This window comes from Lemur catta, chromosome 1, assembly GCF_020740605.2.
Source record: "Lemur catta isolate mLemCat1 chromosome 1, mLemCat1.pri, whole genome shotgun sequence".
NCBI classification, from domain to species: Eukaryota; Metazoa; Chordata; class Mammalia; order Primates; family Lemuridae; genus Lemur; species Lemur catta.
The window spans coordinates 22,555,440-22,569,057 of NC_059128.1; the positions used below are offsets into that span (position 1 = coordinate 22,555,440).

The 13,618-nt window shown below is 39.0% G+C and overlaps 1 protein-coding gene across 4 annotated transcripts in view; it reads right to left on the reverse strand.

Annotated features, from left to right (window-relative positions):
* NRXN3 (neurexin 3) overlaps window positions 1-13,618 on the reverse strand; it is a 1,488,306-nt gene that overhangs the window by 1,422,041 nt on the left and 52,647 nt on the right. The gene's annotated exons all lie outside the window — the stretch shown is intronic.

Below are 13,618 nucleotides of genomic sequence, written 5' to 3' on the forward strand. Positions count from 1 at the left end.
CTGGGATGAAGAGGCAAGTTAAACAAGTTAAGAAAAGTGGCACCTCCCTTCCTGCCTCCCCAGCTTCCTGAAACAAGAACCCCAAACCATCTCAGGTTTTCAATTCCTTTCTTTCATTAGTAGTTTAGTAGTTTCTTCCTTCACTCCATCTAGGGATTCGAAATATCAGAAGCAAATTGTCCACCCTCCCCCTAAAGCTGCCTGCTCCCCCCCCAGTCCCCACTCCCTCCTGTCACCATATTTAAAGGGGTGGGGGAGCTTTTATTCTAATCCCAGTGTAGTTCTCTCAGCTCTTTCCTAATCCCTCCACCTGTGAGATAATTGCTGGCATTTAGGGAAAAAAAACCTCAATAGTAATCATAGACTTGCACACAAAGACACAAAAAGAGGCAGATAAAATAGGAGAAAGAAAAAAAAAATCACAAGCCCAGAATTATCCACACTCTGACATCCATTCCAAAAGCACAATGCGGCCAACCTCTCTTTACAAGGGAAAAAGCCACAGCTTTACAGAAAAGGGGTTCATTTCAAAACATCATGGTTTTATTGGTTCCTATATATACCATAAATCTAAAAACTAAAATCAGGTGCCATTCGTTAACTATTTGCAAGTCAGTCACAAATAATAACCAAGCCTATCAAACATGGGCTCCTGTTTATTATCTTAATGCAACAAGAAAATTCTCTTAATCAAGAATGTCCCTGGTTAGGTGATGAAGAGCAGAAAAAGATGCTGAGATATTTGCAACCAGTAATCAGAATAAAACAAAATCCTATTGAATCGGGCATTTGGTCCCGCTCCATTAACTCAGGCCAACATCTCAACCACTTTTGGGTTATAGATACAAGATACGGAAAGCTTTGGGGTATGGATGCAAGAGAAAAGTTATATCCCTTAAAACAAAAATTACAACAAAAATCCACGTTTAAGAAATAGATTTATAAGCTAAGATAAATGAGAAACTTGTTTTAAACTAACAAATCCCTTTATTAAAAGGATTTGTTCTTGAAATTTGGATTCCGTCAAAAGGCCACACTCAAGGATCCAGAAGGCCACACGTGGCCCCAAGGCCGCAGGTTCACAAGTTCCCTGGGCAATTCTAAAGAATTTGGGAAACATTACTGTAACTCTGAAGGGTGTTATTTAACATCAAATACATGTACTCGTATAGTATAGAAAAAGGAATGGGAAGTGATCCTCTGTCTCATAGAGACCATGGAGGCATTTGTTTATTAGAACGAAGGTGAGCTGAAGAAAACTAACAGGCCTGACACAAGGTGATGGCAAGAACAAAACATGACCCACCCCCTGGGACTGACACTGTAGCCACCAAAACCCTTTCCCTGTTCCTGTGGTCACACAGACAAATCACATTTCCCAACCTCCTTTGCCAATAGATGGGATCACATGATTGACTTCTGGCCAATCATAAGTGACACACACTACTTCCAAGCATGGCCCTTTAAAAAAAATCCTCCAAATTCTCCCTGTCATCTGCCAGGTGACCACAAAGAAGGACAAGGCTCTAGAAAATGACAAAGCTACAGGATGGAAGGTGCCTGCATGCCTGAAGGTGTGGAGCAGAGATTCCCCACTCCACCACCCACCAATCTGCACTGCAAACTGTGGGTGAGAAGCTCTTGTTAGTATTAAGCCGCTGTGATTCGGAAATTGTCATAATGGTTGGCCTACCCTGACTACGATACATCACTACCCTGGACCTCTCTGTTTTTCCCCATTTTCCACCCACTCTTCTGGATTTTATGATAAAGTAAACACAGCCACAAGTAGCTGCCCCTGCAAAGTCAGTATGATGTGGCAACACTATAAGAAACTACTTGCCCCCAGAAGAAAAAAAGCTTTCGCATTTTAAGTAGCATTTGGCACAAAGCCCGAGACAAAAGAAAAAAAAATATGAATAGCATTTAGAATTCATTATATAGAGGTTTTCTTCCTGCTGTATTGTGAGCTGCTCAGGAACAAAGACTGATTTTTATTCTTGTGTATCCCTAAGCTCAATGCTTGTTAAATTCAATTATATTTTATTGTTAGTGTCAAGAGTGGAGGGAATATATTTATTAATTCTGGCAAGAGCCAGACACCCTGTTATGCACTTAGTATGTGTTAGCTCACATATTTCTCAATTTTACCAAAAGTAAAATAGTGTAGTATTACTTATAATACATGTGTAATATTATTTATATGCATTAGGAATATATTGTGCAAATATATTATTGTCCCCATTTCACAGACGAGAAAATTGAGATTCAGTAAAATTAATTGAAGTGATGGTATGGTATGTAGTATCGCCTTAGGCGCTGAGGTCAGACAAAACTCATTTTATCTTGGTTCTGCCACTAGTTCTGTAACTAGTTTTACAACCTTGGGCCTCTGTTTTCTAGTCTGTGAAAATGAGGGTAATGCCATGCAATCATGCAGAGATTTCCTTAAAGTGGTATGAGAAATAACGTTTTTAAAATAATCTTTGCTTTAGGTAGAAGGGGAATTGATAGAGAAACTTAAGGATTATTTCAGAAAAGGTAAACTATGTCTAAGAAAGTAGAGGTGCTGGTTTTCTGAAACAGTCAAGCAAGGGCTGACAGAAGAGCCAGGAAACGGAAATGCAGACGCCCATCTCCAGGGATAACCGACCTGTCTCTGTCCACTAAATGGATGAAACAAAAAAATGCACAAACAGCTTCCAGCTACCAGGTTGGCCAGAAAGGGCATAAAGGATGCAAGAGAGAAAGTAAGTCTACAAATCCTCAATTTTTTTTTCCTATTATTTTTGGATGGAAGCCGAACAAAAACAGGGAGAGATCTGGAAAGTTGACAAAAATCATTATTCTCCACAAATTACTCTGACCTTGCCTAGGCAGTGACCTTCACACTACCACTGGTTTAATGGCATTTATTTCAACAGTAGCTGATTTCACTATTAAACAGAGATGCAGAGCACAAGATAATAGAACTAAATCACTCTTGTAAATATTTAATATCATTGCCTTTCTTTTTTCCTTTTAACAAATCACTATCAAAGGCTGAGCACATAGTAGAAAACACATTTATTTATTCTATCCTGGAAAAAAAGCTTAGTGTTCATGCATTTTATCTATCTAGTTCTCCAAATGACTTTGACACTTGAGAGCCCTTGTGATCAAAACAGTCTGAAGGAAGGCAATTTTGCAACAATTTAAGAACTGATTTTGTACACTGATCAACATCCCTCAAAGTTGCCTAATCGAAGGGCACTAAACCCATCAGACACATGGCAGAGCCTTGAAAAATTATTTTAAAAAAAACTCAAAGGAATGATATTGGCTTAAAGATAAATATATTCTCACTTGAGACAAAAATAATTTTTCCTTTTTAGTTAAAAGAAATCATAAATAAGATGACTGAATTATTCTTACGGCAAGAAAATGGGAAAAAAAACTATTAAGAATTTGAAAATCAGTCCCTAGTGAATATCCTCACAGCACATCTTTATGACATACCACATGCACCTACTGTTTTAAAATAGTCAACATAAAACAGCAAAATGAAAAAAAAAAGGGTATAAAAGCTTTTTGGAAGTCAATTGGTGTCACCATCTTCCTTAAGTCACCAACTGCTTCAACTAAGACAAAGCAATTGACAAGCCAAGTCCATAAGTGGTACAAAGCATCCTAAAATCCTGAAACTCAGAGCAACCTACCGACAATTTTGAAAGCTGACATTGCATCAGTTCTCAGACAGCCAAGTAATTTAAGAGATAAACTTGTTTAGAAAGTCTGCATACTGATATTTCCAGAATCTTTCTTACGTGACATTAATAATAGTCTCAGCGGCCAACAAATAATCTATAACAAATACCACTCAACAGTGAAGATGGCCAAAACTTAGAGGCAAGTTGGAGGGAAGGGAAAGAAAATAGCATCAGGAGTCAGAAAGTCTCATCCAAGTCCCAATTACACTACAAATTATCAGTGTAATGACAAACACTCCTGCCCTCTCAGCATGTGTTTTGTCACCCAATCACACTAGAAGGAATTCTAAGTTCCGTTTGAGCTCTGAAATTACATGCTTTTAAAATTTGGGGAAGCAAATCAGCATTTTTTAAAAGTAGCCAAATCGTTTGGTTTTCTTCATGGCTCATATCAGTTTATCAAGTAATATAAGGGAATCCCACGGCTCTTCGTGTGCACAAAAAGTGCAAACACATCTATCAAAGACTTAAGAACAAACAGGTTTTATGAAGATTACTTTTTTTAGGGTGGAAGGCTTTTTTAAAGGAAGAGGCCAATGGTTCCTCTTCTTGCAATGGGGGGTACCCAAAGCCCCCTATTGAAAGCATACTGGGATCACAGGGAGACATGGTGCTGTCCCTGTTGCACAGCCCTCCTAAGAAGTTATTAACTCAGTAGATTTCTAGTGTTCATTCAACAAGTATTTACTGAGCTGTTTCTACAATGAGGCAGGCACTGTTACAAGGCACTAGATACACCATGGTGAACAAAATCAGATACATCCTCTGATTTTGTGGAGCTCATGTTCTCATGGACTACTAATTCTTTAACTGTTTTACAGTATTATTTTAATTTGCAAGGCACTTTCACCTGTACTGGATCAGTTATTAGCCACAATAAGCCTACCAAGTAGGCATTTAACAGGTAAAAATGTGGAATGGCAAAAAATGTGGAATGGTAAAAATGTGTTCAAAGTTCCCAGATATGATTAGTGATGCTGATATCGACAAGATGTATTTATGATGCTACTGTTTATTAATGTTTATAACTAATGTTTACTTATGTTAGAGCTAAGCTCCAATATAAGTCTTTTATACGCATTGTCTGAATGGATCCTCTCAGCAGCTGTGAAGTGGTTAGTATTAATATTTTGCATTCATTTTGTTTATTAGGATAATGAGACTTAACAAGGCTATCTACCCTGTGACCGTCAAGAACTAACAGCAGTGCTCTAATCTACTGTTTTCTTCCCCAGCACCCTGAACTAGGTCTTCACATTTATTTCTGTGTTCTTATATTATGATGCTGACCCTGTATTAGGTCAACTGCCACATGGATCAATTAGTTTAGAACTGGGAACCTCACCCATAGCAATTTTGGCGAAGGCATTTGCAAAGGCCCATTATTGGCCACTTGGGGAAACAAGGGAGAGTATTCCTGGCTCAGCAAACTACATCTCCATGATCAGATAAATGGCCTCAGGCAAATGGTCTACTACAGATGGATCAAGGGCAGCCACTTCATACTGAACAGACAGCACATAAATAGGACAAAGTCCCCAGCCGTGCACCAAGAGAGCCCACAAAATCCTTAGCTGAGCCAGTGATTTCTAAACAAAGTACAAGTAATTCTTACCAGGAAGCAATTCTTTCGCCTACATGTTCACTGTCTGGAAAAAAAAAAAGCCATTTATAGCTAAACTCTCAGAATTACAGGATAAATGACCTTAGACATGCTGTGGAGAAATAACCACAATGACTGTTGACCTGCTGCAGATTTCAAAGCAAATAAGACTAAAGTTTCTAGTAATTTTCTCATCCTATGCTGAGATCAGCTCTTCCTAGAGTTAAGCAGCCATTATCAGAAGCATTTTTTACACACACTATATGGATATCCATTTTAAGTACTTAGGTAATACAAACTGGAAGTGTTTTAACAAGACTAGGTCTTTAAAACTGCAGTTGTTTCAACATCTGTGGTATGTATTTTACCAGGAAGCAGTAATTTCCCTATTGAAACGAACCCATCCAAAAAACTATTCCCAATCAAAACAGAAAAATGTTAAAAGGATTCTTGAGTGAAGGCAATTCAAAAGTCGCCTTCAAATTTTAGAGGTATTAAGGTTTATAATATTAGACTTGGAAAGGACTTTAGAATTATCTTGTCCAAATTTTCTTTAACTGGACACTTAGTTTTAATTCCAGCTATTTTCATCCAAAGTGAAATTATAAGAAAGGATTTCATGTCAAATAAATTTGGGTAACTTTGAAAAGTACATTTTCCTTCTTGGAGATTTGTAATTTGCATTATCATAACAAAGGCTCTGGGAAGTCCTGCTGTAAAGAAACCTCCTTAATTTTATTTAAAACTGTGTTTTTACAACTTATTTTTCCCAATACTTTTTTGTTCTTGAAACATTATTAGCAAATTTATTCAGAAGATGTCAATCTGCCTAAACATGCTATAAAATATCACGTTCTAAGAGATGACAAAACTTCCAAATTCACAGTCTCTACATTTTGAAACCAGATGATGCATTAGTTCTAAAGAAATAGAACATTAAAAATTTCTCCAGTTAATAAGCAAATGGTTATGCTTAATAAGTCTAGACTTAATAAGCAAGTGGGTAGTGTTTGAGTTCTACAGTTCTTCCATCAACTGCATAACATATGATCAAGTATGACATTGGACTACAAAATTCACATTATAAAGTTCACATTCAGAGACATCACTAATAATAGAATGTGTTTTTCAATGCATATTTTAAGCCATTTAGCAATTTTAACAGTAACAAGGAACAACTGATTACAGAAATTCAGTTTAAATATTTCAATAAATGGGTTGAGAAATTTTGCTACATTTGTTTATTGTTTGATATACATTTTATTTTGTTTTGGGAGAAGTGTAATACACACACACAGACACACACACACACAATAGTATCTGAAGTCTGTGTTTTATTTTTGGATAGTATCAAGCCAACGTACTGACTCTCATTTCAATAATGGATCTGCAGGCATTTGTGAGGCATAGTTATTAGCTTATCTTTAAGTAAATATTTTGATTGTCAGACAGCTCGTTGCAAACAAGGTTCTTTTCCAAACACTCACTTCGGATGCATCCAAGCCCACTTGCACATCATTTATTTAATAATCTGTATCTGTGCTAAAATATAAAATCATCCTAAGGAAGTCAAAGTACAGAAAAAATCATGTTTTGCGGGCTTTTCATTTAAAAAAGCTCCAGAGCATGTCGGACCTGGTTGTCTTTCAGTTCTATGGTCTTCACTGTGCTACATTACCATAAAGCTTGGGAAATGAGCCATTACCACACCATCATCCCTCCTAACCGCTATCACAGAAAATCACACACTCACAAAACAGCATTAATTGTCAGAATTAGCAACCATTTAAAAGGCAGCTGTTCTTTCACTCTTAAATAGGCTCCAAATTTCAGATCTTCTCCCTGTATTGGCCGCTCGATCTATTGCTCGTACACACACGCACATGCATACATGCACACACAATGGATCCTTAGTCAAATTTTTAAACATTATCTATATTTAAAAAAACCAAGAAAATACTGTTTATTAAGCAACATTTTTCACCCCAGTACTTGCCATCATCGTTACAATCGGCTGGAAAGCTTCCAACCTGCGCGGAAGCACTTTTCAAAGCTCCAGGTGGAAAGGCTCTGTTTTGTGTGGGTTGGGGGGAAAAAAGAGCAGTATCTCTTTAAGAGTCAACAGTAAATTAACTTGCCCAAAAGAGTGAAATAATTAGCAGTTAGTAGCTTATTAAAAGGATGGCAAAGGCCAAGCTGCCATCTGGGATCTCCAGTTTCTTGTGATTGTTATTATGTCAAGATGTGCAAGTTGCATTAGGTTTCATGTCACCACACCTGCCCTTGCTTTACATGTAAATTTTAATGAAAGATGTGGCACTTTAAAATCAGACGTCCATCAGAAAGTGTTATTAGTCTGGCTTTTTATAAAGCATATGGTCTTTTCCACCTCTGCTATTCTACTTACCATTAAATGCCTTAGGAAAAAAAAAGAAAAATGCAATGATATCAATTAGATATTCTCTTTGTGCAGAGGGAAACCTGAGCTTCATCAAAAACAGGGCAAAGCTACCTCACAGGAGGACAACATTTTAGCGTCTATTTACATACAGTGAAAAACCACAAAGCTCCTGTCTCTCCAAGGTTAATCCTTCTTAATGAAAGTTAAAGCAATCTAGAGCCTGCCTACTCATTATTACATGGATAAACACAGTTTTAGAGGGATTGGGGAGAATAAACATTTACTAAAAATGGCAAAAAAAATTTTAATAAATCAATAAAGAAAAAAGAAAAAAAAAGAAATAGCAGAAAGTGTCACAATAGAACCTTTATAGGGTCATGGGCACATTCTATATCTTCTCTGGATGGTATTTACATGGGCATATCTAGGTTAAAAAATATTTAAGCTGTACACTTAAGAGCATGCATTTGATACACTTTACACTGTGTATGCTACCCCCCAATAAACAAATAAATAATGAACAAATAAAAATTCCCTCCGTGTTCATACACAAAACATTCTTTTTTCTGATTCTGAGAATTTAAAGGGTAGGTGATTTGACTGAATGATCACCTAACAGTTTCCTTTTAAACAAAAAAATTAAAACTGCACAGATATTCATACATTAAAAACAGAATGTATTTAAGACTTTTAATGTTAAGAGAGGTAGTAGTTACATTTGAAAGCCATTTTCAAACTCCTCTTGATTGGCAAGGTGCCAGAGGGCTGGGTCCACGTCCACTCAGTCAGCCCTGCGTATGGAGCACCTAGCGCATTGTTGGCTCTCCATCAATATTTGTTGAACGCCAAATAAACCTTTCGAATGTTAAAGTGGAGCATCTGCTGAATTCTGATACATATCACCCTGTAACCTATTATTTTCAGTACACCTACAAATGGAAGCTGCACATAAGAACATAATACACCAGTGTAAACCTATTAATATTATATGTATTTGGACAAACTCTACCTATACCCAGATATACAGATACTACCCTGCACACCCGAGAAACAGATCATGGCATACACACACCTAAGCACACAAAGAAATGCACTTTGCTTGTTCCCTTCTGAAAATCTTTCCATCGGAATCCTCTTTTGAAATCTTTATAAACAAAATGTATCATAAAGATAAAACAGTTTAATTAAAAACAATCTTTAACTGTAGGTGTTATCAAAGTTTATATGTGTATACATATAGATCTATGGTTGAAAACTATATATCTTTTAAGATTAACCACCTCGACTTGATAAGAAAAGATCTATACAAATAGATCACTATTCATATCTTACAGGAGAAAGTGCTTAATGATACATATATGCAGACATAAAATCTGTGAGTAATCAATAAATCCAAATTGATATTGAGGAGGAAGAAACAGACATGTTGCTTCAAAATCTGAGAGTTTCTTTTATGTATTGCCAATTGTAATTTAATTAAAATATTCCATTGATACATTGTACTTTGTATTAATAAATCTCCTGTTCACATTGGCACATTTTTTAAATGCTCCAAAAAACAACTGTGCAAAAAAAGTCTTCAGTGTCCAATGAAAATTTCTAAACAAGAAAAAAAACACCACTTTTCATATTTTTTCAAGCACCATTTTAGAGACATCACTGCCAAAAACACCGAGCCACTAAAATCAGGCAATTTACTTTTTATGTTTAAAATAAATCTATTTTCCCCCACAGACTTTCAAAACATTAGAAAAAAAAATAAATGGAAAACAGACTTCTTTAAAACACAAAGCGATTTTATATTCATTGTCAAGAGGACAAATCAGTGGTAGATGAGAAACAGATGAGACAAGAGATGAAATGTAATATTGCCCCTATTTTATTGTAATTAGATATTTATAGATCACAGATGAGTTTATTTTCATAATTAGTAGCTGGCATTGCATTTACTAATTTGCATAAACAGTTGGCTATCAAGGCAGTAACTTATTTGCAGGGCTCTCAAGTCCTAGCAGGGACGAGAGGGGGCTCAGCTCCTCAAATCAGCTTTCTTAATGTTATTACCAGCAAAATACAATCTACAGGAAATCATGTTCAAGCTCATGTAGCTTGATTATCTCTTTCCAGTTTGGCCAATGGTGGTTAGTTCAGCATTAGAAGGCCAATGATGAAATCTACATGGGAAAAGTACATATAAATAAATCAAAAGGGGCCTCTGAAGGCTAAAGGACTAGAATAGATTTTAGGGTCAACATTAACCCAGTAAATAAAGAGTTCTGTAGAGCAAAATGAGAAAGGAATTAAATGCCCCCCAGCCACTTTTACTGTTTAAAAATCATGCCCGTTCTCGGCACTTATTGAAGATGTCAGTTACACCTCTCTCCCTGGTCATTCTCAGCATCTACACCTCCCCACACTCGCCCACACCACTCCACAAAACCAACTTCACCCAACACGTGGACCAGGCTCTCTGGCAGCAGCCCCCAGGATAAGGAGGATTCCCGGTACCCTGATTGCTGCTCCAGGCAAAGAGAAAATTAATCAAGCACACTGTCAGTGACTACCTCCTGAAATGGACCTCCAATAAGAAATCTTGGAGGAATATTTTATTGCTTCTCCCTCCTCCAGCCAAAAGTCAAAATCTTGTGGCTCATGGACCAAATCATTTGGCATGTGTGCACATGCCTGTGTGTGTGCCTTCATACATATATACAGTGACAGAAAGATGCCATGAGCTGACATTTTTATAAAATCCACTTTTAGCTTTTCTTGATGATCTAGAGACACGGGGCCTGCATTCTTGCATGGCAGACATCAGCAGGAGTAGCGTGCAGGCTGCTGCCTTCGACAGGATTTGTGCTCTCCCGTGTGCCATGGTCCACACTATTACCTGTTGTTTCTCTTGCACTAGGATGATTCTTACCCCCCACCCTGATCTACTCCTTTGGGAAATCTATCAGGTCCCTGTAGGCTCTGGAGTCTGCAACCCCTGCTCCAAATTCAGTATCAAGGAGAAATATTTGGCAACCTCACCCAGAATGGGCAATCTCCCAATGGACAAGAAAAAAGGGAAGGGAATCAAAACACACTCTCAACACTTCAACAGGGGCTGTCGAAATCAAGTCCAAAAAGCTGACCAGGGCTGCTTGCTGAACAACTCCTCTGGTCAGCCACTTCCAGGTAAAGGCAGGCTTGTTTTGGGCCAAGTGCTGCCCAGTGGCCTCCTGAACGCCGTAGTTATTGTCATGGCCTAAACATCCTGCTCATTTTTGTAGATTTAGCTTCACAATTCTTTCCACTATGGGTTTATTGCCTCGTCACTTGGCTTTAAAAGAATGACAGAATCTGAGGCATAGTCTTTCTTTTCTCTGACAAGCTCCTAAGAATAAATCTAAGACCTTTCCCACTTTTATTCTGGTGTAATCTATAACCATCTCCCTCTGACACTTGCACACACAGGGCCAAGAGAAGGCCTGGGTGAGGAGGGAGATGGAGCCGGAACATCTGGTCTCGCTCATGATCCGCGGGGGCTCCTCTGCTCGGGGGGGTTGGGGTCATGAGGGTAGAGATTAGGGTCTCACGTTAGTAAGTTGAGTGACTCCATTAATAGCATCAGTGCTGAAAAATCTAACCCTGTCCTTCTCTCCCTCCCCCATATATCTAAAACCAATTGTGTAGTTCAGCTAAAACATTACTTAATTCTGTGAGAATTCATCAAGTACAGCTCTGGACCAAGCACCTAGCTGGTGCAGAGTGGCTGACAGAGAGGGCAAAGACACAGCCTGTGTCCTTGATGGGGGGTAAGAGAGGGTTGAAACTCATGAGTAAATGTGACTCAAGGCAGTTTGGCATAGGCACTTTATAACAGAAGCACAAAGTCTGGCTGACCTAGGCGTCTTGGACCTTCAAGGATGGCAAGAGAGGGAAGGGCATTCAAGGATGTTCAAGAAAGAAGGTAGAGCTTGAGAAAAGCCCGGAGGCAGGAGAATGCAATGTACATGTGGCCAGAGTGAGCTGGGACTTTCAGAAACTGCAGGGCTGGCTGGGTGATGGTGGGCAGGGGGCTATGGTATCGTAGAGAAGACAGCAGGGAAGGCACCAAGGAGAATCACCCAAAGCTTTTGAACAGATGAGCTACATGATCCGATTTAATTTTAATTTTGCTTTATTTTCACTTTTAGGAAGATGACTGACAGCAAGATAAGAAGATTAGTGATTTCGAGTCCTTTCCACACGCCACACATTATGCTAGACAGATATGGACATTAAGAAATAAATGTTTGTCTTCAACATACTTGCAATCAGGTACAGAGGAGTGGTCCAATTCCTAAATAACTTTAATATAAATTGTTAGAAAGGCACATGGAAGGACAGCCCAACTCTGAGTGGTGAATTCAAAGATCACATCAAATAGGAAATGAAATCTATGTATGATTTCAGCGGGCAGGAAAAAGAGTGGCTCTTAGAGGGGAGAGAAACAGAATAAGCAAAGGTAGGAGATAAAGTCTGGTGAGGTTATCTGGCACCCTGTCTGGCTGGAGCTAAGCCATTTTGCAGCTAAGCTTAACAGGGCCACACTGGGGAAGACTTTGAAAGTGAGATAGCTAATTCTGCACTCCATTTGGTGGGCAGCAGAGTTGGAGCAGTTCTCAATTACTGGACAGACTGGAAGAGACAGAGTAGAGGCAGGGAGACTAGTTAGCATAGGGCAATAATCTAATGAGTGCTAACCAGGAAGTGAACCAGGGTGTTGACAGTAGAAATGCAAGAGACATTTCGGAGGAGAATCTCAACAGCTCTCTCTACTGATTGCCTGAGAGTAGGAAGGTTCAGGAAGAAGAAAGAAAGTAATTCCTGGGTTTTAAGCCTTGGTAATAAGGATGGAAATTCCATTAACAAAAAGGGGGACACTGAAAAGGGCAGCTGGTTTGTGGACAGATGATATGAGGGTTGACTTTGGACATACTGAGGTGACAGGAGCAGCGGGACATTTATATAGACATGTGTTACAGAGAATGCAGGGTGCCAGGCTGGAACTTGGGACAGGTCAGTGCCAGGGAGGTAGCCAGGAGGCACATACATGGAGGTCATCCCTGGACCCAAGAGAGACAGTATGGAGTAGTGGTTAGTGGCTCAGATGCTGGGTTTGATTCTCACTCAGTGGCCATCCGACCGACCTATGTGATCTTTGAGCCTTATTATTCTTACCCATCAAACAAGGATAATGCCACTGCCCACATCAGATGAGCTGTTAGCATTAAGTGTGGCAAGGCACATAAAGCACATGGCATGATGGCTGGCAACGTGAAAGCAGCCTGAACTGCTTCCAAGGCAACCATACATAACTTTTAAAAGACCCAGAAAAGCAGAAAACTCAAATGAGAGATGGCCAGTTCACAGACTAGTTATCAAATCAGCATTTTCCATAACTGGTCGGCCCCTTCTTTCTTCAACATCCTCATGCCAGAATTGACATTTCCTACGTCTGTTCTTTGCTGATCTTTGAAAGAAGAGACAGCACATAGATTCACTGAGATAGGGGCTGGAGAGTTAGGGAGGAAGAGGGGAAAATTGGATGCATATATGTATCTATAATTTATCAATTAACCTCTCTCTTCACTCCTGAACAGCTAATCCAATTTGAGCTGGCGAGCCGGGTTCTCCAGGCTCTGGTCTCTGACAGCTTTGATTCGGAGTGGATGAGTGAGCTGTGCTGCTGACAGGTGGGAAGCGCTGAAAGGCATGTCAGAGCACTGGCACAAGCCCACCTGTTCAGTGCCTCTCCTTTTCCCTGCACACCTGGCAAAGGTCAGCTTTTTAAATCACCTTCCTCTTCCTCCTTACAGTGTAATGAATTTCCATTCT